Source organism: Dromiciops gliroides, chromosome 3, assembly GCF_019393635.1.
Source record: "Dromiciops gliroides isolate mDroGli1 chromosome 3, mDroGli1.pri, whole genome shotgun sequence".
Lineage (NCBI taxonomy): Eukaryota > Metazoa > Chordata > Mammalia > Microbiotheria > Microbiotheriidae > Dromiciops > Dromiciops gliroides.
The window spans coordinates 301,873,735-301,896,490 of record NC_057863.1 but is presented as its reverse complement, the minus strand read 5'-3'; the positions used below and the strand labels follow the sequence as shown (position 1 = coordinate 301,896,490).

General features: G+C 39.7%; 1 pseudogene; it reads right to left on the bottom strand.

Moving 5' to 3' along the window:
- Positions 1-270: 270 nt before the first annotated feature.
- On the bottom strand, positions 271-809 carry LOC122747508 (annotated as a pseudogene).
- Positions 810-22,756: the final 21,947 nt, after the last annotated feature.

The following is a 22,756-nucleotide window of genomic DNA, read 5'->3' as shown; positions in this document are numbered from 1 at the left end:
GATGTGGTTCCCTCCTTAGACCGATAATTATGTAGCTGACATAGACCCAATAGAGAAAAACAATATGGATAAATGGAGAATGGTGGTTGGTGAACCTAAAAGAAGAGGAGAGGCCAAGTCCACTATTCTTCAGGTCCCTGTTTGTAACAAAAAAGACAGGTTGGGGATGATGTAATTTCTCAGAACTTGTCATGTAACTGCAGTGTTGCTTTGTAAGAGAAGGGGCTTCTTAAATAGCAGGCAGTAAGGGAAAATTTCATCCCGGTGTATTCATGTGGAAATTGAATTCTCATTTTTCTGCTCTACGTTCCTCTTCTCTAAAACCTCGATGAACTCTCTAAATGATAAAGCACTGTCCCCATCTCAGTTGGCCTCTTGGATTGTTTAGTTGGCAATGCTACCCAGCAGCTCATCTGAAGTATTCATTCCAACCATTTGGCATAGTAACTGTAATCATTCATCTGGAGAAATTTTGTTATCTGTTTTTGCCTTGTATAATGGAAAAGCAAAGTGTAGTTTATTGCTCTGGTTGTCGAGTGGCTTTGGCCCATTCATATCTTTGGCTTTTTTATTCTCTTATACGAGATGAAAGTGAGGCAGAGTTCTGATGAAACCACAATTGTTGCCTGGTTTTCTCCCTCAAAGAAGAAGGCATTGATCACCTACTCCCTTCATGGGTTGATGGTGAGCTTTGGAATCTACTGGAGGTCTTCCTAGTGTAGAGTCCTGTTCCCTCCTTTGTCTAGGCAGGCAAAACAGCCAGAGAGACAAGTGATCTCATTGTGGGGAAACCTTGTCCCCTTTTTCATCATTCAGAAATAATGTTAAGGACCAAGCCTCTGTCAAAGCTCTTCCAAAGGCAGTGGTGGGGTGGTATGGGGGGCAGAAATGGGAAGAAGGAAGGGATATAACTCGGGAAGGAAAGAGCAAGGTCACCAAATTTCTTATTGGAATGGAGCTTGAGTCTTGAATTTAGTATGTAATAATGTGTGATCATCAAGAGGATGATGATTATGGGGTGTGTGTGTGTGTGTGTGTGTGTGTGTGTGTGTGTGTGTGGGTATAGAAGGAAGAACACGGGGAATGGGAACAAGAAGACCTGAACTGGAATTCTGCCTTTTCTACTTGTATGACCTTCAATGAATCATTTTACATCTCTGGGCCTCAGGTTTCTCATCCTTGAAACAAGGTGGTTGGAACAAATGAGCTCTAAGGTCTCTTCTAACTTGGAATCTATTATCCTATAACAATGGTTTCCACAAAAGCTAGGTGGTACAGTGGAATGCATCCTGAATCTAGATTCAGGAAGAACTGAGTTCAAATCTGACCTTAGACACTTCCTGGCTCTATGACCTTGGGTGAGTAACTCAATTTCTGTCTGCTTCAGTTTCTTCAACTGTGAAATGAAGATAATAATAATGCTTATCTCTTAGGGTGGTTGCAAGGATAAAATAAAATAATATTTGTAAAGTACTTTGCAAACCTTACAGCACTATATAAATTCTATTATAACAAAGAATTTACTTAGTGTTTAGTTTAATTATGAGGGTACTTCCTGTTTTTCAGGCTTCCTTAATTCAGGCATTGAAATCTCACTTAAAAAATGAGAATAAGAGGTTAAAGGAGTCTCCAAAGACCCATCTCATTCTCCCATTAACATTAACCTGAGGTTTTTCATGTATTTCACATTTGGAGGGCACCTTAGTGTTCATCCAGTTCATCCAGTCTTGCTTTATTGATGATGAAACTGAGGCTGAAGGATGTAAAGTGAGTTTCTTACGTTCACACAGATAGTAAGTAGTAGAATCAGGATTTAAAATCAATTTCTTTGATTCCAAGCTCAGTATTCTTTTTCACTATAGCATTTGTTTGTATTTCTCTTGTTTTAGAATTCTTCCCTAACAACATGGTGAAGTGGAAATAATATTTGATTAGGACTAAGAAGACCTGGGTTTGAATGCCAGCTCTCCTACTTACCACTCCTGTGACCTTGGGCAAATCATTTAAACTCTCTAGGTCTCAGTTTCCTCATCTGTAAAGTGGATGGCCCCAAAGGTTACTTTCAGCTCTAAATTTATGATCTTATAATCACATTTGGATGTGAAATTATTTGCCTGAAATGATACCACATTGTTGGAAGAATTGCTGTTTTACTTTTATGTTTGCCTTTCTAATGTAGTGTTAGCATCTTAATCTCTGATTTTAGCAGGAATCCAATTCCTGGCTCATTAAGATTCTGTCCTTTTCTTTATAGGAACAGTTACTTTGGCTTCTATCACTATTATTCATTCCTTTCTGTACAGAGTTCAGTTGCTGCATGTCTTTGGCCCTGAGTATCCAAGTTCTGATATACCTCTTTATCCCCAAACAGAGAAGGATTAATCAGCTTTTTTTCCCTCCTTGACATTTAAAAAAAGGAAATCTCTATTTCCTTAAAGTCTCTTTTGTTTCTCCTGGTAACATAGTGCTCCAAAAAGTGCCCTGATGGAACTGTAAGTCATTCAGAGGGGAGAAAGTAAGCATCTCTAGTCTCCTCTTACTAGTGGAGATTGTCCAGTGGTTAGGGTAATTTTTACTCAAAAATAATGGCCAGGGGCAGCTAGATGGCACATTGGATAGAACACCAGCCCTGGATTCAGGAGGACCTGAGTTCTAATCCGACCTCAGACACTTAACACTTACTAGCTTTGTGACCCTGGTCAAGTCACTTAACCCCAATTGCCTCACAAAAACAAACAAACAAACAAAAATAATGGCCAGAATTTATATATCATCTTAGGTTTGAAAAGCACTGTACGAAGGTTATCTCATTTAATTCTCCCTACAGCCCTGTGAGGTAGATCCTATTACAAATCTCATTTTATCAATGAAGAAACTGAGGCCGAGATAGGTTAAATGACTTGCCCAGGGTCACATGGCTAGCATGTGTCAGAGGTGGGATTTGAACTAAGATCTTTCTGACTCCAAGACCAGAGCTCTTAAGCCCCACATCCCCAAGCTGTGGATAATGTCTTACTGGGTTCCTCAGCTGTCCTCTCTTATCTGGACTCTTTTGATGCTGCATTAACAAATAAGTCAAAAAACATTTATTAAGTGTCTACAACATGCCAGTTACTGTGCTAAGCTCTGGGGATTACAAAAAGAGGCAAAAGACAATCACTGCCCTCAAGAAGCTAACAACCAAATGGGAGATAACATGCAAGCAAATATATACAAAGAAAGTTACAGATAGAAAATAATTAAGAGGGGCAGCTAGGTAGCACAGTAGATAGAGCACCGGTCCTAGATTCAGGAGTACCTGAGTTCAAATCCGGCCTCAGACACTTAACACTTACTAGCTAGCTGTGTGTGACCCTGGGCAAGTCACAACCCCAATTGCCTCCCCAAAACAAAACAAAACAAAACAAAACAAAATAATTAAGAGAGGGAAGAATGAAAAGGGACTGGGGAGGCTTCCAGTAAAAGATATGATTTTAGTTGGGACTTAAAGGAAGCTAGAAAGGTCAGTAGTCACAGCAGAGGAGGTAGGGCATTCCAGGGACAAGGGGCAGTCAGAGAGAATGCCCAGAGCTGAGAGATGGAGTATCTTGTTTGTGGAACAGCCAGGAGGCCAGTATGACTGGATCAAAGAATATCTGTTGGGGTGTAAAGTTCAAGAATACTGGAAAGGTAGGAGGGGGCTAGATTATGAAGGGATCAGGTGAGAGACAATGTTCTAAGAGAAATAGACCTTGGGGTTTTTCCTCTCTAAGGTCAATAGCCAGTCCTATAGAAACAATCCTTGTTCTTTTGCCCTAACATTTATTCTTTTGTGTTTTAAGTGAAGGCGATTTATCTGTAGGCCTTGACCTTGTGAGTTCCCAAAGGGTAGAAGAGAGAGCCTTCATGAGTCAGGATCAGCGATGGGCTGTGCAGTAAGCCCAGCACTGATGTCACAAAGAGCAGAGTGACCTTTAAAAGTAACATTCGTGGGGCAGCTAGGTGGCGTGGTGGATAAAGCACTGGCTTTGGATTCAGGAGGACCTGAGTTGAAATCTGGCCTCAGACACTTGACATTTGCTAGCTGTGTGACCCTGGGCAAGTCACTTAACCCTCATTGCCCCGCAAAAAAAGTAACATTTGGGATCCAGTCTATTGGCAGCTGAGATGAGAATTTATCTGGCAGCTATGCCACATTTGGTTGTGCATGGGGTGGAAGCAACTGTTTGTTGAAACTTTGCTAAATCTGAGCCCAGTTTCCCCAGCGACTGAGGTGGGATGGTACAGGTGACAATGTGCCCATAAAGAGCTGTGGAGAATTACTTATCCTTTTGCTATTGCTCTGTCTTTGAAGTAAGTAGCCCTTTGTGAAAGCTAAAAAACCAAAAGAGAACCCTCCCCCACCCCCAAACAAAAACCAAAACAAAAATGTCCTGCTGCTATTCTTCAGGCTTTAGAGAGGTCCCAGATGTTGTTTGTGCTGGTGACACTTGGGTTTTTTATTTTTATGTCTATAATCCCTACAGGAAGCCAGTAACCAACCCCTAGGGCCTGAAAACAGTGACCATTTTTAGCATGCCATTAGCTATGTTAATGTGTTCTCTGCTATCAATATCATATAATTGGAATTCTTGTAACGTCAGTTTTTCTTTATAGTAATATATGTTTCCTTGAACTAATGAATATTGAGATGAACTGAGGGGGTAAGGCTATTTCCCTTTAGAAGGATGACTACAATGTTCTTGTGGTGTTATCTGATATCAGGGAAGTTGTTAACAGAAATATTCTGATCAAAAGGAAAATCCTGGACATTGATACTGATGTGATAAGTTAGTTTGTTTTTATTCTTAAGAAAAAGTGACCTGGCCCATCTATATTGTAGGGAACTTTCTCAATATACTATCTCCTAATTAACTGGCATAATTCTAGGGGTTTTAGGGGAGGTAATTGGGGTTAAGTGACTTGCCCAGGGTCACAAAGCTAGTAAGTGTCAAGGGTCTGAGGCCAGATTTGAACTCAGGTCCTCCTGAATCCAGGGCTGGTGCTCTATCCACCGCACCACCTAGCTGCCCTTTAACTGGCATAATTCTGTTCCATTCAGTAAGCATTTATTAAACAACTACTATGTGCCAGGTAATGAGTTTAGATACCAACGCAAAAAATGAAAACAGTTCCTGCCTTCAGGGATCTTGTATTCTATTTGCCAGGATGAGGCAGGGAATAATATAGACACAGGAAAATAAGGGCAAAATAGATTCAAAGTAAAGCTAGGCAGCCTGTGGGTAGAGCTCTAGACTTGGAATCAGGAAGATCTGAATGAAAATCTGGCTTCAGATACATACCAGCTGTGTTACCCTGGACAACTCACATAACCTCTGTTTCCCTGTTTCCTCATCTGTAAAATGAAGAGAACAATTGAAACTACCTCCTAAGAGGTTGTGAGAATCAAGGTAATATTTGTAAAGCACTTAGTAAGGTGCCCGACCCATAGTAGGTGATTAATATAGGCTTATTTTCTTTCTAAATCAAAGTAATTGGGGGAAGGAGTGGTAATAGAGGAGGAAGGAAGAAGAACAATGACATCTAAATAGCAATAGCTTTTTTTTTTTTGCCACAAAGACTCAAGTTAAGTTGAGACTCTCAAATTTGATATGTAGAGGGAATAGAATAGACTAGTTTTCTTTAATAGGTAGCTTCACAATTCTCACTGACCACAAGCAGTAAGGTGACCGTCTAATTTCCGAAGCCATTCATTATATCATAACATACAGAATGAAGGAAATTTAAAATCTCCTATTATGTTTCACCATAGAGAGATGATATATCACAGGGATTATGGGGCCAGACTTGAAAATGAGAAGACTTGGGTTCATCTGCTTCTGCTTTATCCTACTTCAATGTCTGTGTAAAAGGCACTTGGCTTCCTAGGACCTGTGGCAACCCCTTTGAAGACTAGATATCAGATTGGTTGATGATCTGAGTTAGTGGACAAAATTTCCATGCTGGGAGTTCCCTATGCCAATTACTTGAGGAAGTGATTTAACTTTCTGGGCCTCAGTTTCCTTGTTTGTAAAGTAGGGAAGGCAGATAAGATGATATTTAATGTCCTTTCTATCTCTAAATCTAGGATTCCTAAGATTTATATTAATGACTCCAGGGAATAATTTGTTGGTCAAGCTCCTTGAAGGCAGGGATTCTCTTTTGCTTCTTTTTGTAACCCTAGCACTTGGCAAAGTGCCTAGTATATAATAATAGTTATTTTCTAACAGTATAAAGTTTAGCATGATATTAAGTATAACATCAACTTTAATATATCAGAATCAAACATTCCCTATTGTGAAAAGACATATGCTGAAGTAATTCCAGATTTAAATACTTGCAAGGGCTTTCTGTTAAAGTCCTCCTCCAACGTCTTACCATGGCATTAATAACCCTGGGTTTTTGAAGGTCACAGCAGAAGAGCAAAGTTGGGAGCTTTCAGTATGACAAAGGAAATGAGACTGCACTGATGTGTCTAAGAATCACCCTAGCTGAGTTTGGAAAAGCTCATCATCAAAAGGCTTATCACCAAGTTATGAAGTTCTTTGGTCCTTCCAACTCAGGAAGTGGCCTACAAAGGGAAAACTCAGCTAAAGAGCTGTGGTCTGTATGGGTGAGGGGGTGTAACCGCAAAGCTGGAACCAAAGATATTTTGAAATATTGTTGAAGGAACTGCAAGGACACTTGAGCTAATGAAAATGATGAAGGGCTAGTGAGATACCTTTCAGAGATTTCATTTTTCACATGTATTCTGATATTCTGAGGCAGTTAGTTGACATCATGGATAGAACACCTAGACTTGGAGTCAGGAAGACCTCAGTTCAAATCACACCTCAAACCCGTATTAGCTGTATGACCTTGAGCAAGTCACTTAACCTTTGTCTCAATTTCCTTAACTGAAAAATGAGGATTATAACAGCACCTATCTTGCTGGGTTATGAGGATCAAATGAAATAACATTTGTAAAGTGCCTAGCATAGTGCCTGACACATAGTAGGAATGATATAAATGCTAGCTTTTACTTTAAAAAAATTTAAATCATACTGAAGTGTTGAATAAATTTAGTGTGTTTTTTTTTGGGGGGGGGAGGAAAGAAGGGATCCAAATATATGCTTTTATTGATATAGGTAAGTTTCCATCTGGTAATTCTTTTCTTTTACACGGATCTGCAACTTACATGCCATGGATCCCTGAGTAAGCTAAATGACTCCCTATTGTTCATACAAGTAGGACAAGTCAGAGGTGGAACAGGAAACAAGGGCTTCTTGACCCAGAAGGCCAGACCTCTATCTTCCAGACCAAATTGCTTCTTGAATGAATGACTTTTCATGGAGGAAAAAAAAACCACGCAACAAAACCAACCCTCTGTATTTGTTCTTGGTTCAGATTGTGCAGGACTCAGCTTTTCAATAAAAGATTCCCTTCTGGGCAAAAGAGAATCTTTTCATCCTTTGTGTCACATAAGAGACCTTGGAGAAGGGCTGCAGTAAAAAACTTGGAAGCTTTTCTCTCCTTGGTGAAGCAGGGCTGAGTCAATTCTGCAGCAGCTTTTTCAGTGCTGCCTATTAGGACCACGCTGAGTGGAGGGCTAGAGTGATGAGTAAGCAGTGAAGGTCAGAGCCTGGGCTGGACTTGGGAGGACATCAATACTTTGTAAGTGACATCATCCCCAATTTAACACCAAACAAAATCTTTAACTGCAATTTTGCCTTGGACTGAGAAATAGCAATATAAAAAATTCCTTTATCTCTTCTGAGGCTTAGCCTTTGCTGATTGCTGACCCTGGGGATATATTTCATATTGGGAGGGTGTGGGATTTTTCTTTATGGGATGCTTCTCCAGAGATGGTCACAAGACAGAGGTGAAGTTATTTGCTCTGAATTGGACAGCTAGTAGGTACCTCGGGATGGATTTGAACCCAGGTGTTCATGACTTCAGTCTCAATGTTCTATTTTTGTACAACCTACTTGCATCTACTGGCAATTATTCTGAATTTTTAGTCTTAAAGAATTATTGAGGGAACTTAGAGGTTCATTGACCAGTATGTGTCAGAGATGGAACTTGAACTAATGTCTCTCTGATCCCAAATCCAGAATTCTTTACACCTGTACACCTCTGTACTTTGCCAGGAGATCACCTCAGTTCTATTTACATATTCTCTTCCCTTTCTAATCCAATTTCAGTTTCTTAGTGAAACAGTTTCATTTGACCATATCCTCTACTCTTGAATTCTTTGATCCTTTGTCCTATTGCCACACATACATTGCCAAACCCCATTCTTGGAATACTCCCACCCACTTTTCTTCCTTTCTATTCATATTCTGATGAATGGAGCTAGAGGAAGTCATGAAACTAAGCTGACTTGGATCCACTATAAATTTATGTTATCTCCTCTCCTCATCATTTTCCCTTTATTTCAATCTCTCATGAAAAAGTGACTCTTCTCATTGCCAGCTCCATCTGCATGTACTCTTTTTTTTTTTTTTTTGCAGGACAATGAGGATTAAGTGATTTGCCCAGGGTCACACTAGCTGTGTCAAACTAGTACGTGTCAAATGGCTGAGGCCAGATTTGAACTCAGGTCCTCCTGAATCCAGGGCCAGTGCTATATCGGCTGCACCACCTAGCTGCCCCTGCATGTATTTGTGATCATATGCCCTTCCTATCTCCTTCAGCATATTTCTTCCACTCACTCCCCACATCTTATCTGTCTCTATTTACTGGTTTCTTCCCTGCTGTCCACAAACATGCCCAAGTCTCCCCATCCATAAAAAACCTTTCTGCATCTCACCATCTCCTCTATTGCTTCTTCTCTTTCTAAAACAACTTATCTACACTAAATGTCTCCAGTTCCTCTCCTTTCACTCTCTTAACTCCCTACAGTTGAGACTTAGATCTCATCCCTCAACTGAAAGTGCTCTCTTAAAAATTACCAATAATTGGGCAGCTAGGTGGCGCAGTGGATAAAGCACCGGCCCTGGATTCAGGAGTACCTGAGTTCAAATCCGGCCTCAGACACTTGACACTTAGTAGCTGTGTGACCCTGGGTGAGTCACTTAACCCTCATTGCCCCACCAAAAAACAAACAAACAAACAAAATTACCAATAATCTCTTTTTTGGGGGGGAGGGGGTGGGGCAATGAGAGTTAAGTGACTTGCCCAAGGTCACACAGCTATTAAGTGTTAAGTGTTTGAGGCTGGATTTGAACTCTGGTCTTCCTGAATCCAGGGCCAGTGCTTTATCCACTGTGCCACCTAGCTGCCCCCACCAATAATCTCATAATTGCCAAATCTCTTTCCTCTTCTCCATCTTCATTCTTCTTGACCTCTCTAAAACTTTTGACACTGTTGACCACTTTTTCCTGGATACTCTTTCATCTCTGGGTTTTATGACACTTCCCTCTTCAAGTTCTCCTACTGTTCTGCTTCTCAATACCCTTTGCCATGTCATACTCACTAACTGTGACCATAGCCCTAGACTCTGTCCTGGGCCTTTTTAAATTGTCTCCCGAACATTCTCACTAGGGAATGTCATTAGCTTTCCATGACTTTTATTGTCTCTATACAGATGATTCTTAGATCCATATGGGCATCCCTAGTTTCTCTCCAGTCTCACATTATGAACTTACCTCATGGACATTTTGAATTGGGTGCACTGTAGGTATTTCATACTCAACATATCTTGAGCAGAATGCATTTATTTTTCCACCCTCTTCCAAACTTCCAAGTTACTGTTAGGGGCACTACTACTTTTCTAGTTACCCAGTCTCAAAGTCTTAGAGTTATACTCTTCACCTAATTCACCCCTCATATACAATCAGTGGCCAAATCTTGTTTGTATCTTTACATCTCTCTTATGCACCCCTCCCCCTCTTCTCACACAGCTATCAACCTCAGTCAAGGCATCATTGCTTCTCTGTACTAGAGGCAGTAGCCTCTTATTTAGTCTCCCTATCTCAAGCTTCTCCCTGCCAAAATGATTTTCTTCAGTTGCAGGTCTGATCATGTCACTTCCCATCCTATGAATATCCCTCCAGTAAACCTCAGCAACTACCTATTACCTCTAGGATCAAATATACCCCTCAGTTTGTCCATTAGAGCTCTTTGAAACCTGGCCCTATTCTACCTTTCCAGTCTTTTTACATGCTACTCCCTTCCTCCACCTCTTGAAATCTTTGGTTTTCTTCAAGTGTCAGTTCTAGAATCAACCTTGCCCCTGAAGCCTTTTTTGATTTCCCAGTTGCTGTGGCACTCTGTCCTCAAACTACCTTGGAATCATTTTGTATATATTCTGGATATAATCACATATGTTCATGTTACCTCCCCAGTTTGAATGTAAGCTACTTGAGGGTAGGTATTATTATTATTATTATTTTATTGTTTTTGTATCCTCAGCACAGCACAGTGTTTGGAACATAATAAGTAAGTGCTTGATAAATGCTTGTTTGTTGATTGACACAGAAAAAAGGTAATGACGAGCAGATTTGAATCTCAATCACCATCATTATCACTACCACTACCACGCAACTACCACTCAATAACCACCAACAAACAACTGTTTAGTATGTATCAGGTACTATGAAGGTACTGGAGATGCAAAGAAAAAGGAAAGGCATAAAAATACTGAATATTTATAGAGAATATTAAAGTTTTAAAATAGTTTGAGATACATCATCCCAATATGATGCAATCTCTTTGAAGGCCCAGTCTTTTTCCTTTTTGTCATTATTTAGCACAGGGCCTGGCCCATAATAAGTACTTCATAAATTTCTGACACCTACTAGCAAGGAGTCCCATGCAATTCTCCAAAGACTAAATTGCAAGACAGCAGCAGATCTGTCTTGGGAGGGTGAGTTTCCTTATCAGGAATTTATAATAGGAATGAAACCACAGGTTTGGTTCAAAAACCAAATGTTTATTGAATTGAAATATGCGGATCCTACCAGTTAGGAATTTATAGGAACTCTGTTCAACCACTATCTTATATTTTGTCTTTGTCTGGAGCTCAAGAGATGTCTTTACACTGTCTCTACCCCCACCCCAATTCTATTGGTTGCTATGTGTTTTGTCCTTAGTTGAAAGATTATTATTATTGGAGTGATATACATGCTAAAGTTTTGCCAAGTTGTACTCAGTCACTCAACAAGACATTATTAAATACTTACTATGTGCTGGGTATTAAAAAAAAGACAACAGACAGTCCTTGATCTGAAGAAGTTCACAATCTAATGGGAGAGGCAGGGGAAGCAACAAACACATATGTACAAATAAGCCATATAGAGGATATATAGGAAATAAAAAGAAGGCACTAGAATTAAGAAAGATAAGAAAATAATTCCAGTAGAAGATATTATTGTAGTTGGGGCTTTAAGGAAGCCAGGAAGGCAGTAGGTGGAGATGAGGAAGGGGGCATTCCAGGAATGAGGGAAAATTAGAGAAAGTGTCAAGAGCCAAGAGATGGAGTGTCTTGTTCATGGAAAAGCCAGGAGGCCAGTGACATTGAATCAAAAAGTAGGTGTTGGTGAATAAGGTGTAAAAAGATGGGAAAGGTAGGAGGGTTTAGGTTAGGAAGAGCTTTGAATGCCAAACAGAGCATTTTGTAGTTGATCCTATAGGTGAAACTGTGTTAAATATTAGAGACACAAAGAAAGGCAAAAGTCTTTTCTCTTAGAAGCTCAAAGTCTAATGGGGGAGACAATCAGACCAAAGAAAACAATATCTTCTTCGTCAGTCACAATGTAAACTCCTACTACCTGTTTGATAAGATTAAGAGAAGGGGGTGAGTTATGGAACTATTTAAAGTCCTATGTGTTTCCTATTGTAATCTTATAGTAATTGGGGGAAGGAAGATGTGAGGGAGGAGATAACCAATATCTGCCAAAGAAAAATAATGCAAGAAGGGAAAGAAAAATAACAACAGTAAATAAGGGACAAAATGGACTCAGTTATGTTTGCCCCCAAATCTACTTTTAATATTTCATTCAGCCTTGGTTTCTTCATCTTTAAAATGGGAAAAGTAATAATAACAATAGTTAGCATATATAAACTTTTTAAGGTTTGCAAAGAGTTTTACAAAGGTAATCTAAGTTCCAGAGCTCATAGTCTCATATGGGGCTCATATGAGACTCTCTTCAGTTGCAGAGATTCATGTCCCTCAATTGCCTGAGTGGAGAGAAGAGAGATCCAGTCTCTTGTGTCTCTTTGAAGGTTGTCTAGGCTCTAGAATCTCTATTCATGGCCATTAAGGCATGGAGACTCTGGGTGGAAGACAAGTAGAACTTGCATCATGTCCTTATTCTCACTTTGTAACACTAGAGACTTCGGGTGAAATATAGGACCCTCTTTGCCTCTCTCCCTCCTTCCTTCCATATCTCTCTCTCTCTCTCTCTCTCTCTCTCTCTCTCTCTCTCTCTCTCTCTCTCTCTCTCTCTCTCTCTCTCTCTCTCTCCCTCCCTCCCTCTTCCTTTTCCTCTCCCTCCCTCCCTCCCTCTCTGTTCAACTGAGTTACCTCTCCTTTAGTTTGTTTTGTCAGCCATATATTTTCATATGTATATTATCTTTGATTTTAGCTTTGCTATTGATTTATTGATCCATTTTGTTTATCTGTTTTGCTATTCTGTTTGGGTAAATAGGTTTCTTTGCTATTCTCATGTGTGCTCATTGTGGAACTGACATTTGGTGGAAAGGGAGTCAAGCCTTGGCTATCAAAATTAGAGCCCTTATTCTCCAATAAGAAAGAATGATTTTTAACTTTAACAGGACCAAAGGTGTTTTTTTGGGATGTCAAGAAAATCACCCCTTTTGTTTCAAAGAGTTTATATTTGTAATTATACTGTATAGTTTTGGGGTTTTTACTGCACAGGTTTGGGGTTTGCCCTAGTTGATATTTTCAAGGGACCACAAAGAGTTTTAGCCTAATTTCTGATACTACCATGTGATTATGGGTTTAACTTTTCTGAACCTCAATGCCCTCAACTAAAAAATACAGTTGTTATGCAGTTGTTTTAGTTGTGTGCAACTCTCTGCTACTCCATCTGAGATATTTGTGACAGAGGTACTGGAGTAGTTTGCCATTTCCTCCTCCAGCTCATTTTACAGATGAGAAACTGAGGCAAGCAAGGTTAAGTGACTGGCCCAGGGCCATACAATTAGTAAATGTCTTAGGTCAGATTTGACCTCACAAAGATGGGTCTTGCTGTCTCTAGACCTGGCACTCTATCCACTGCATCACCTAGCTGCCCCAAAATACAGGGGTTGTGTTAAATAGTCTCTGATCCCTTTTAGCTATATACATCTATGAGCCTATGAGTCTGTGAAAACGGGGATTGTTATAAATCATTGGCAGATACATTTGGACAGCTAAAGGAAATTAGAGTTGCCAAGTAGAAAGAGCACTTCAACAAGAGTACAAATTAGAAAACTGCATTAGGAAAAAGGAAATGATACCTGACAATTTCATATCTGATGACCCAGTAGTCAAATAGTATAAGATATATGGAAAATTTGTCAAAGAACAAAAGTCACATAGAACTAACTAAGAGGGAAATATGAGCAGCCTGAGTATTTTGGATAATCATATCTCCATAGGAAACAATTATTAGGCCAATCAAAGAGGAATGCACTACCTTGGAAAGGAAACAGCAAGGAAAATATGTGTATAACAGAATTAGAAATAAGAACAAATGAATAAAATCATTAGGAGAAGCAAGACCTAGCAACACAGTTAGAAATTAGGAAATACAACTTGGACACAAGAAAAATATCAAGAAAACTGGTAGAAGTGAAACAGGAAGTGTGTCTCCCACTTCCCATTAGAGATGGTAAACTATGGGTGCCAAATAAGTTATATTTTGTCAGATGTAATCACTATGTTGATTTGTTTGGCTTCACTGTACTTTGGTACAACAGAGATTTTTATATGGGGGAAGGGTGATGATTCATTACAAAATGACAGCAGCAGCACCAATTTTTTTTTCTTTTTAAAATAAATGAACTGGGAAGTTGTCTATGATATAAATACTGAAAGAAATGCCCTAACTTTCAACAGAGACATTCTGAGATGCAATAAATGTTCACTATTAGGTATCTTTCTGTTTTCAAGTCCTTTGTTCTTGTCCTTCCCAGGGAGAATGATATGAAGTCTTAAAAATGAGGAGAAATTCATAATTCTTAATCTGCTTAAGGAAGGGAAAGCTAGGGGAGAGACCTAAGTCTTCTGATACTAGGCATATCTTGTGACTTCTAGAAAAAGTATTCATAGGAATAGGGACAAGACCTGAGATGTCTTTCCTCAAAGGAACTTCTAGGAGAGAAACTCCCTCTTGCTATTCAGGTCAGCACTTTCTCTGCAACTTAGTCTTAACAAATTTCCTAGAGCACTAATGAAGGAATAACGGACTTGCCCAGGATCACATGTAGGGCCTGTACATATCAAAGGCAGAACTTGAACCCAGAACTAGAAATTGAGGGGATGCCCATCAATTGAGGAATGGCTGAACAGTGCTATAAGAAATGACAAGATATATTACTATACCCAATTGAGTATGTATGTTATTCCCTCTTTCAGCTAATTCTGATGAGAGTAAGGCTCATTCACTCCCCTATACCTCCCCCATCTTCCCCTTAACTCCATAAGCTTTTTCTGGCTTCTTTTATGTGAGATACTTTATCCCATTTCACCTCTCCCTTTCCCTTTCTCCCAATTCAATCCTCTCACCCCTTAATTTTATTTTTTAAAAAGATATCATCATGGAGCAGCTAGGTGGCACAGTGTATAAAGCACCAGTCCTGGATTCAGGAGGACCTGAGCTGAAATCTAGCCTCAGACACTTGACACTTACTATCTGTGTGACCCTGGGAAAGTCACTTGACCCTCATTCCCCTACAAAAAAAAAACAAACAAAAAAGAAATAATGAAGAGCAAAATGAGCAGAACCAAGAGAATGTCATAGACAGTAACAGCAATTATTGTTTTAAGAACAACTTTGAGTGACTAAGTCATTTTGAGTATTATAAATACCCAAATTAATTACAAAGGACCTATGAAGGAAGATGCTATCTGCATCCTGAGAAGGAACTGATTAATAGAAGTATGTATGGAATGGTTTTATACATACATACACATATTTGTATCTAATGATAGCAATCTCTAGGGTTTGGGGGAGGGGAGAAGGAAGGAAAAAAGAAAGTAAGGTGATATTTATTATATATTTAAAAGAAATAGCAAATTGTACATAATAGATTTGCAGTTTCATATATAATCATTTTTTCCTATTCTACTAGGTTATGGAAATGCTTGCTTTATTTCTTACATTCTGAAAAAAAATACAATTTAAAAGAAAAAAAAAAAGACCAGTACTGTATCCATTGTCATACTGCCTCTGTGTGTGTGTGTGTGTGTGTGTGTGTGTGTGTGTGTGTGTGTGTGTGGCAATTGGGGCTAAGTGACTTGCCCAGGGTCATACAGCTAGTAAGTATTAAGTGTCTGAGGCTGGATTTGAACTCAGGTCCTCCTGACTCCAGGGCCAGTGCTCTATTCACTGCGCCACCTAGCTACCCCTCATGCTGCCTCTTGAAGCAATAACAGTTGGTTCAATCTACTGCATAAGAGGTAGGCAATGAAGGAAGATAGAGTGGAAAGAATATTCAAATCATAAGACCTAGATTTGAGTCTCATGCTCAGGATTTGAGCATAGTGTGACATTGGAAAGATCACAGAATCTTTATTTTATAGAAGTTTACTAGCCATCTTTTAAATAGTATTTTCTAGAATTTTGCCAGGAATTAAAGTTTAGCTCTGACTTATAGTCTGCAATATTGTCATTTCCCCTTTTTAGAAAATCAGGTCAACACTTGTCCTTTTTAGGTCCTTTGTCTATTCCCTCAATCTTCATGCTGCTCAGCAATCATTCTAGCCAGTTCTTTCAATAGCCTAGTATGTAGTTTTTCTGGGGCTGGTGACTTCAAGGGTATATAAGTGTTCTTACTATCTACCTACTTATCATGAATTTCAAGTCCTTTTAAAAGTATTTTCATTATTTTTCCACTTCAAAATTTGTTCTCTTTGGCAAAGAAAAAAAGGAGCAAAGTGAGATTTAAGCTCTTCCTTCTGTCCATTATCCATTTTCATCAACCAATTCACTGGGAACTGTTAGTCCTATCCTTTAAAAAAGAACTGGCTAGGCAGTTTATTAGTGAATAACAATAAGGCAAAGATGCAAATAACTATTTACATTGCATCTGTGAGAAAGATGACAGTTAGAATCACCTAACCATTACTGCTACTGCTGACCTGAGCTTGGTTCTGGAAATACAGTCTCACCATTTAGTTCTCTGAGGATGATTGCCAAAAATATCTTCATATTTCCTTATAAGATAGTTATGTTCAGTCCCTTAGAAAAGAAATGATCTTAGTTCTTTCTTTCTGTACCTTAACTCAGTTTCTCTTCAGTCATGACAGGTAACAGACTCCAAAATTATAGTTACAGTTTTATTCTCCTCACAGACTATTTAAAAAAAAATTTAACATTAATTTTTTTTAAAGATCTCAACTCTCTCCTTCCCTTCTTCCCCTCCCACAACCATTGTGAAGGCAAGAAATTTGATATCAATTATATATGAGAAATCATGAAAAATGTATTTCCATGTTAGCCATGTGGTAAAAATAAGAAAAAGAAAAAGAAAAAATTATGCTTCAATTTGCATTCAGACTCCAAAAGTTATTCCTCCAAAGGTGGATAGCATTTTTCATTAGAAGTTCTTCAGAATTGCTTTGGATAGCTGTCATTCACAGTTGATCAATGTATAATATTGCTATTACAATTATACAATATTCTCCTGATTCAGCTTAGTTCACTTTGCATCAGTTCATGTAAGTCTTCCCAGATTTTTCTGAAATGATCCTCCTTGTCATTTCTTATAGTACAATAGTATTTCATCACAACCATATACCACAACTTGTTCAGCCACCCCCTCAATTTCCAATTCTTTGACACCACAAAAAGAACTGTGATAAATATTTTTGTCCACATAAGTTCTTTTCCTTTTCCTTTGATCTCTTTGGTATACAGACCTAGTAGTTGTACTGCTGGGTCAATGGGTAGGTGCAGTTTGATAACTCTTTGGCCATAGTTCTAAATTGTTCTCCAGAATGATTGGATCAGTTCACAACTTTGCCAATTAGTGTCTTAATTTTTCCACATCCCTTCCAACATTTATTATTTTCCTCTTCTGTCATATTAGCCAAACTGATAGATGTGAGGTAGTATTTCAGAGTTGTTTAAATTTGCACTTCTCTAATCAATAGTGATTTACAACATTTTAAATATGAGCAAAGATAACTTTTTGTGCAATCCCTTTTAAATTTAATGTAATAAAAACTTTTCATTTTATATTATGATCCTATTTTCCCTTGTTTATTCTTCTCTCTCTCTCTCTCTCTCTCTCTCTCTCTCTGTCTGTCTTAAACCTGTCTCTCCTTAAAAGTCTGTTTTGCTTCTGAACACTGCCTCCCTTTCAATATCTATTTTATCTTGTGGTTCTAGAATATCAGGGAAGTTTTCCTTGATAATTTCTTGATACAGAATGTCTAGGTTCTATTTTTTTCATCATGACTTTAATAAAGCCATGATGAAAAAAATTAACCTAATCTGTAAATTTTATAACTGTGGGCTATATGAAAAATTATAACTTTAGAAAAATTATAATTGGGCTATAAGTCCCATCTGGGTTGCCATTCAAATGTTAAAATATTTTATTAATTTGGGGGGTTAATCTGTGGACTTTTGACTGGCTGGCTGACTGCTATTTATTTCCTAAGCCAGTCTGTTAGGGCTGTTTAAAATTTTCCCCACAACTGCTTCTCCCAAATTGATAAGCAAATGCCTCTTTTAATTAAATAATCAAAGCAGGGTTTATTTATAAAAATAAATGTAAGAGATAAGGGTAAAGAAATGCAAAGTTATATGACCTAACTTTTAAAGTTTCTCTCCTGCCATTGCCATCTCCAGCTGCTTGTGCTTATTACCACCAAGCCGCGTCTCTCGCCTTTCTTTCCATACCATTCTTCAGTCTTCTTAGCATCCTTGTACAGATCAACCTCCTTCTAGTGTCCCCCCTTACTGTCTAACTTTCCTGCTTCACTGTTCCACTCCTTTTTTCTCACTCCAATCCCCCTTCACTTTGTTGATCCCCCTGAAAAGCCCCTTAGCATCCTTGCTCCTCTGGCATCTCTCTACCTTCTCATTAGCTCTTTCTCCATCCCGTCTCTGTACCATAATGGTGACCCCCTTGTCTCCTTACTTCCCAGGATATATATTCCTTCTCTCCCCTCAAACCTCAGGCTCCCTGTGCCCCAACACATGCCAAGCTAATTCGCTGGTCATACTAGTGCCATGGCCGGGGGCCTCGAGTGAGCTGTGCATACCACACCCAGGGCTTGAGGGGATCATGCCCCATGCTGTGCACCTGGGACCTCTGCACTGGCTACACCGTGCCATGCCCGGGGCTAGCCCAGGATATCAGGGGTATATCCTCTCAGGGCAGAGGGAACTGGAGCTTTCCCCAGCCGTCCAGCCTGGCTGGTGCCCCCTAAGGCTCCCAGGCCCGCAGGGCTTCTCAGCTCAGGCCACTGAAGCAGAGGGCGAGAGGCACCAGCCCATCTTACACAGAGAAAAACCCTGAGGGCCTAAGGCTTTTTAATCTCAGCCCAAAGGCAGGGTCCCCAAATCACAATAAATTCCCACAGCTTTCAGTCAGTAGTCAATTTCCAATGTCAGTTGTTTTTCCAATGAGATATTTTACATTTTTTCTTTTTGCATTCTTTCAACTTTCTTTCTTGAAGCCTTATGGAGTTAGTAGCTTCTACCGGCCAGATTCTAATTCTGAAGGTATTATTTTCTTTGGTGAGCTTTTGTAACTATTTTTCCATTTGGTCAATTTTACTTTTTAGGGAGTTCTCTTCAGTGGATTCTGTGCTTCTTTTACCATTTGGACAATTCTGTTTTTTAAGGGGTTATTTTCTTCAGTATGTTTTTGTGTCTCTTTCACCAAGCTCTCGACTCTTTTCATAATTTCTTGCATTAATCTAATTTCTTTTTCTATTTTTTCCTCTATCTTTCTTATTTGATTTTTAAAATCCTTTTTGAGCTCTTCCAGGAATTCTTATTGGGATTGTGTCCAATTCACATTCTGCCCCTCTCCTTCCCCCTTGAGGTTTTTATTGTAACCATCTTGACACTGATCTCTTCTCCTAAAGAGATCTTCCCTGTCCCCATAGTAGCTTTTATGGCCAGGTTATTTTTTGGTTGTTTGCTCATTTTCCCAGCTTGTATCTTGACTTTTAACTTTATGTTAAAGTTGGACTCCTTCCCAGGGTAGAGGGAGACCTTTACATTTTTGTGTTGCTGTTTTCAGAGTTAGTTTTGGAGCCTGCAAGTTTTGGGTACTTTCAAGGTGGGATGATCCAAGGAAAGGTGTGGTCCTTGCTTTCCTGGCCTTGTCTTTACACCTTGTTCACCTACAGTCACAAGCACTAGTGCTCCTTTCTACCTTGGAACTAAGAACCAAGGCCCCTGGTCCCTTGTGAATATTCACAAGCAGTCTTCACTGCTTTGTTGTTGTTGTTGTTGTTTTTGGTGAGGCAATTGGGGTTACATGACTTGCCCAGGGTCACACAGCTAGTAAGTGTTAAGTGTCTGAGGCTGGATTTGAACTCAGGTACTCCTGAATCCAGGGCCGGTGCTCTATCCACTGTGCCACCTAGCTGCCCAGTCTTCACTGCTTTGGAACTTTGTCCAGGGTCCCTGCTCCCCTGTGGCTGTGAGTACTATCATTCCTTTTGTTCCTGGAACTGTGACTTGGGCCCTGCTCTCCTGTGGCTGCAAGTGCTAATGCTCCTTTTTGCCTTGGAACTTTGACCAGGGTTCCTGTACACTTGCTGCTGCAAGCACTGGTGCTCCTCTTTGCCCTGGAACTCTATGTGGTTAAGGCAATAGAGTCAAGTAGCCAGTGCCAGCAAAGGTTCCCCTGTAATGTCTTTCTGATCAGTTGTCCAACTCCCTTGCCATCTGTGGCCTGAGAGCTCCCAAAGCTGCTGCTCCTGTTGCTAATGCTGCCACCTCCAAGGTTTGTGGTTGGTGTTGCCATGGCCAACTACCACCTCAGAGGGGACAGACCTTTCCTACTGACCTCCCAAATTGTCTCAGGCTGGAAAAATGTCTCACTCTGACCTTTTGTTGGCTCTGTCACTCCAGAATTTGATTGAAGGCATTATTTTAAAGGTGTTTGGAGGGGAATATAGGAAGAGTTCAGCTGAATTTCTGCCTATTCTCCATCATTTTGGTGCTGCCCACCCAACTTTTCAAAGACAGCCTTTACCTACAATTCCATAATATTACATTCCCTCTTAAAAAATAGTTAAAGTGGGGCAGCTAGGTGGTGCAGTGGATAGAGTACCAGCCCTGGAATCAGAGGACCTGAATTCAAACCTGGCCTCAGACACTTAACACTTACTAGCTGTGTGACCCTGGGCAAGTCACTTAACCCCAATTGCCTCACAAAAAAAAAATAGTTAAAGTGTCTCATATTCCCTATGGGAGGGACTATTGAAACTGTTGTTACACTCATAATTTGTGAATTTCTGTATAGATCAGTAAGTTTTATTATAGCTCCTTTCTTGAATTTTGTTTCTTGTCCAGGATTACTTTATATATTTGCATTCCCCAGTTCTCTGAAAATCATTAAAAATCCAACAATGACTTAGGATTCTTAGTCAAACTTGGCTAGATGTACCTAATGTTCTGCATTATCAATGATGAGAGGTCATTTGACCTTCTCTTGAAAACCTCCAGTAAGAGGGAATACAGTAACTCTTATGGTGGCCTCCTTCATGTTTGGAAGTATAAGCAATTTTCCCTTTTATATAAACCATGTTTTTGTATTGCTGACTCGTCTCTGTCAGAATTTGGGGCTGCCATGTCTTATTTGGTGAAAGAGGATTTGTGAGACATTGGGAAGTTATATAGCCTTGTATACTTTTTTTTTCTTTTTTCAGGGCAATGGGGGTTAAGTGACTTGCCCAGGGTCACACAGCTAGTAAGTGTCTGAGGCTGGGTTTGAACTCAGGTCCTCCTGAATCCAAGGCTGGTGCCTTATCCACTGTGCCACCTAGCTGCCCAGCCTTGTATACTTTTGAGACAGGACATTGTATGATAGAATTGAGTAGGACAAGATATATGAGTACTGACACCTGATATTTCCTATTCCCATATATTTCCTTAGAGATTTGGACTTCCTTCTAACCATGCAGGGAATTGTGATTGGTAGCTCCCACTGGAGGGCGGGTTTGTTGACTACCATGAATCTTTAAACCAGTCTTTTGAGGTTGCCCTGTCAGACACAGGGAACCTGTAACTCCTGCCCCCAGACTGGATTCTTAGAGGCCAACTTGAAGGAGATAACTTAGATCCTGGAGCAGAGATGAATGATGAAAGTAGATAAGATCCTTAGCATTTGATTCTTTCAGCTATTGAGAATCATGATGATTGGGGAATAAAGAGGGAAAGACTACTTTCTCTTACTTGTATTACCTTATTTTCTCTTTTATACTTCTTGACCTTGAGAGAGAGTCTGGAATACACTTCTTGTCCTTTAATCTTATTCAAGATAAGTAGGAGAAGCTTTCTTGGTAATTTCACAGATAAGCCTAAAAACCTGGGAGGAGCTTTTTGGAAGGTGGCTATGTGAATAAATCTATGTAGGAATGTTTAACCTCTTTCTTTCCATTTAAAAAAATTGGGTTCAATAGTCTATAACTACTGTATGTATGTTAAGTACCTTCATCTTCATTACTGTGGAAGGTGGTGATCAGAGAGGAAAGTCCAAATGTGGGATAGGGTTTGGAGCATTGTGTATAGTTGATTTCATATTTTGAATATTTTGAATAATATTTCGTTTCTTGGTTTCCTTTCATCTCTGAAGTCCATCATCATATGTTTAAACCACTCGATGTTCTTGCTTGAGGTCTTAATGCCATGGTAGAAGATGAGCAGCCTTGGCACTGGGAGACTTTAGTGACCAAAGGGGACACTACAGCCTTTTGGTGGGGGTGTGTGGATGTGGGTGGAGTTTTCCCCTAATACACCTAAAAGGAACTGAGTTAACCACTGGGTAATTGGCTCAAAGGGAGCTGGAAAATTCAGACATTATACTCTATCACTTGATAATGAATAGATCCATATATCCTGTAGGCTTATTGTTTTTTGTCCTTCATTCTTGAAGAGGACCATGAGAGATGTCATGACTTGCACTGAATTGGATTTAAGTGAAGAAGGAATTTGCAAAATCACCAGTCTTACTTTCTTCTCTGGAGCCATCTGGGTCCAGTGTTAAGATATGCTATCAGGATGACTGGAGATGGCCCCAGATGTTTAAGGCAATTGGGGTTAAGTGACTCTCCCAAGGTCACACAGCCAGGAAGTATCTGAGATGAGATTTGAACTCAGATCCTCTTGATTCCAGGGCCAGTGTTTCATCCACTGTGCCACCTAGCTGACTCCTTCTGTAAGCTTAAGGGAGGCAATAAATAACTTAAGTTGGACTGTTGCCATTACTGCAGTGCCACAAGTATCACTTACATTAAGCCCAAATCTCTCACTCTCCATCTTCAACCCATTGCTCTTGGTTCTGCCACTGGGACTAAGCAAAACAAAGTTAATGCCTCTTCTACATGGTGACCTTT